A 4175-nucleotide genomic window follows, 5' to 3' on the forward strand; every position below is an offset into this window, starting at 1 on the left:
ATTTTTTTTTCAATGAAGATGTTGGGATCAATTACATGGTTCAAACCATGTTCTATCCCAATATAAATATATTCTCCAAAAGAATCTTTAATGCTATACATCTGTTGCAAAATCCGATGATGTTTGGTACCTAAAAGAGTTTGAGCAGTTTTTGGTAAAGAAGAATGACCTTCTTCCCTCAATATTAAAAGTAAATCCGTTACAACATTCAATCGTAAAGTGTCCAGATTGTTTAGTGTCCACTGCCGAATTTTTTCTGTTATGTCAATGACATCGTTAACTCCATCATCACATAATATTACATTAGTAGAGTCACTTGTACACGAAGAATTATTAATGCTAATAGAATTATTGCAATGATCAGAATTGTCTTTCAAATCAATACTTTTTTCATCGTGACTTAATATAACCTCACTATTTACACTGATAATATTGTTTATTATTTCATTGTTACTTTCAACGTCACTTTTCTTAATTTTATCACACTCAGTAATTTTTAACTTCTTTAATTTCCGATACTTTTTCTGCCTATAATAATTTTGCGACATATTTTATAATAAAATAATAAACACGACGAATATAATCATCGACGAAGGATTGTGGAAATCAATAGTACCCAGTCATACGCCAAGCATGGCCCAGAATAAAAGATCGAGTATTGGCCAGTTATTGGTTACCATACATTGGGCCAAGTATTGGCGCTATTGCAAAAACTGGCATTCCTATATGGGTTATGCCTTCTATCTTCCCCTTGCCGCGAACCGGTCGCGAAAGTGACAATCAAACCTCCAAGCTTGCAGCCGCGATTGGCCGCGATCGTCATTTTTGTGGCCTGCTCGCGACAAGGAGAAGATAGAAGGCGTAGCTTTCGAGAATTGGCCGAAATGAGCAACTTATTTCGAGCTCTGACTTAAGACAAAGTATCATTTTCTTTCCATAAACTACTACTTCGAAATTATTTTGTTGCAACAATTATTACTTTCGTTCCAAAACATTTCTTATAATCTGAAAAATATTTCTTGAATTTTATTAATTATTTACTAATGGAAAAATTATTCCTTGAAAGAAAATTAATATAATTGTTTCATTAAAATAAATGATTCTGCAGTATTATGCAAATACATTATTTCTTTAAATTTAACTAATTTTTCTTTTTTTTAGTAAATTTTTTTCTCAGTGTACACATACACTTACACAGGTATGTAAATACTAACAATACTTAATAAATGACCTGCAAGCAATTTCAAAGTGACAACTGCGTCCGACGTCTATTAAGTTGGCACAGTTAGTTCAGTACAATCAAACGTAACTAAAAATTCAGTGCTCTTTTGTTGCTAATTTGTTGCTTTATTCCCGATTTTGTTGCTCCAGCTGTTTCGGAAAAAACAATGGCTGTGCTATCTTAAAAGTAAAGTTAGCATAACCACTCGCAAAAAATAAAAGCAAATAAAAAAACAAAGGCAGATTCTTTTAATGCTAATTTGTTGCAAATTTGTTGCTCTATTCCGGATTGCGTTGTACCAGCCGTTTTGGAAGAAACTCTTAGCTTAAGAGTAAAGTTAGCATAGCCAAACGGTAAAAAAATTTGTTGCATTACGCATCTCCTCGCAAAAGTGTTTCTAGATTTTGTTGCTCCCAAGATATGTCGGTTAGGAATTCGTTGCTTATTGTTTATTGCAAAATCGAGTGGCTATGTTAGCTAAATTGCAAGAGTAAAGTATGATAAATAAAGTTGCTCCATGCAGCTTCTCGCAAAAGTGTTTTTAGATTTTGTTGCTTTCAAGATATACTGGTTAGGAATTTGTTGTTCATTGTTTATTGCAAAATTGAGTGGCTGTGCTAGCTAAGGTACAAGAGTAAAGTAACTTAAAAAAATTTGTTGTTCCGCGCATCTCCTCGCAAGAGTGTTCTATATTTTGTTGTTCCCAAGACATATCGGTTAGGAATTTCTTGCTCATTGTTTATCGTAAAATCGAGTGGCTGTGTTAGCTAAAGTGCAAGAGTAAAGTTTCGTAAATAAATTAGTTGCTCCACGTCTCCTCGCAAAAGTGTTCCGCAAAAAATTTTGTTTAAGGTAAATTTATTTAAGGTATTTTACTCTTGTACCTTAGCTAGCACAGCCGCTCGATTTTGCGCTAAACAATAAGCAACAAATTCTTAACCGACATATCTTAGAACAAAATGTAGAAACACTTTTGCGAAGAGATGCGTGGAGCAATCTTATTACTCTTGTACCTTAGCTAGCCACTCGATTGTGCACTAAACAATGAGCAACAAATTCCTAATTGACATATCTTGGGAGCAACAAAATGTAGAACCACTTTTGCGAGGAGATGCGTAAAGCAACAAATTTATTTACGATACTTTGCTCTTGCACTTTAGCTAGCGCAGCCACTCGATTTTGCGATAAACAATGAGCAACAAATTCCTAACCAGTATATCTTGAGAGCAACAAAATATAGAAACACTTTTGCGAGGAGATGCGTGGAGCAACAAATTTATTTACGATACTTTACTCTTGCACTTTAGCCAGCACAGCCACTCGATTTTGCGATAAACAATGAGCAATAAATTCCTAAATGGTGCAACAAAGTTGTTTACCGTTTAGCTGTGTTAACTTTACTCTTAAGCTAGCCATTTGTTTTCTGAAACGATTGGAGCAACAAAATCGGGAATAGGATAACAAATTAGCAACAAATTAGCATTAAGAGAATTTGCCTTTATCTGCCTTTTGTTTTTTTATTTTCTCCATTTTTTGCGAATGGCTGTGCCAACTTGAGTCTTAAGATAGCACAGCCATTGTTTTTTCCGAAACAGCTAGAGTAACAAAATCGGGAATAAAGCAACAAATTAGCAACAAATTAGTAACAAAAGAGTACTAAATTTTTATACTAGTCGCGTTCGATTGTGTTGAAGTGGCTGTGCCAGCTTAATAGATGTTAGTTGCCCATTTCGGTCGATTTTCAGGAGCTTCTATCTTTCCCTTGCCGCGAGCGGACCGCGAAAGTGACGGTCGAGCCTCCAAGCTTGAAGCCGCGACTGGCCGTGACTGTCATTTTCGAGGCCCGCTCGTGGCAAAGGGAAGATAGAAGGCGTAGGTCTTGAAGATCGGCCGAAATGGGCAACTAATTCCGAATTCTGCTTTAAATCATAGTGTATCATATATAATACATCATTTTTAAAGCAGTTTTTACGAATTTAAACTAATTTGTAGAGACTTCGCGGTGATAAATGTGGATTCATTGTGAAGATGTTCCTCTAGCAGAATCATCTGCATTAAATTTTGCAAATTTAATTATTCATAAACGAATTAATGTAAAGAAATGGTATTTTTTTGAAAAAATTTACACTAAAAACGCGTGTTATTAGGTGTGTTAAAACAACACACAATTCACTAATTTTGTTATGTGTTTAAACAACACAGCTGCGGTTGTAAATGTGTTGAAACGACTCACGAAGTGCACTGATCTACACACGAGTTCTGTGTTACAGTGGATAACACACTTCATGTGTGTTAAAACCGCAACACGGTGAATGCATATAATGTGTGTAAAAATAGTGCAGGAATCGCAGAATAACACATTTAGAAAAAACAACTCATTACTAGAGTTACACACTTACAGGAATTACACATGAAATCTCGCAATACTCGCAAAACAAATGAATAAGAAAATATGTGGATAATATTAATGATGTGATGAATGCAGTTGTCATTAACAAATATTTTTACATTTAGTCTGCAGAAGGCATTGGCTATTATACAAATGATAAAATAGTAGAATTTATTATTTATTGTTATATTATTGGGAGTGTGAATAAGTTCTCGCCGTTTCACCATCAGATGGCGGTATAAAAATTTTGTGTATATAATTCAAGATGATGATGCATCTATATTGAAGTTCTATAACCTATGTTTAAAATCAGTGCGTGTCTTTCCATTAACCTATAAAGAACATTTTCTTTTCGTAGCGTAAAACATGTCAAATTTCGTGCCAAATAAACCGTTTTTGCGGGGAATTTTACTGCACTACTTTATTCAGAAGAAATCTGCAGCTGAAGCACACAGAATTCTTGTAGAAACTTATGGTGATCATGCTCTGTCGGAAAGGACATGCAGAGATTGATTTAACCGATTTAAAAATGGTGATTTTGATGTTCAAGATAGAGAACGCAGT

At 34.6% G+C, this 4175-nt stretch overlaps 1 protein-coding gene across 5 annotated transcripts in view; it reads left to right on the plus strand.

The window, feature by feature from the left end:
* The window catches only part of LOC116852496 (protein TANC2), a 160954-nt gene that overhangs the window by 111763 nt on the left and 45016 nt on the right, over positions 1-4175 (plus strand). Inside the window, exon 1 of one of the 5 annotated variants that reach the window (XM_032832944.1) lies at positions 1182-1198. The exons of the other annotated variants lie outside the window; for them this stretch is intronic. The gene's annotated coding sequence lies outside the window, so the exon portion shown is untranslated. Of the gene's footprint in view, positions 1-1181; positions 1199-4175 lie in introns of those variants that run through there. 5 annotated transcript variants of the gene reach the window in all.

This window comes from Odontomachus brunneus, unplaced genomic scaffold, assembly GCF_010583005.1.
Source record: "Odontomachus brunneus isolate Ranch 3 - 2012 unplaced genomic scaffold, Obru_v1 Obru_scaffold_230, whole genome shotgun sequence".
NCBI lineage: Eukaryota > Metazoa > Arthropoda > Insecta > Hymenoptera > Formicidae > Odontomachus > Odontomachus brunneus.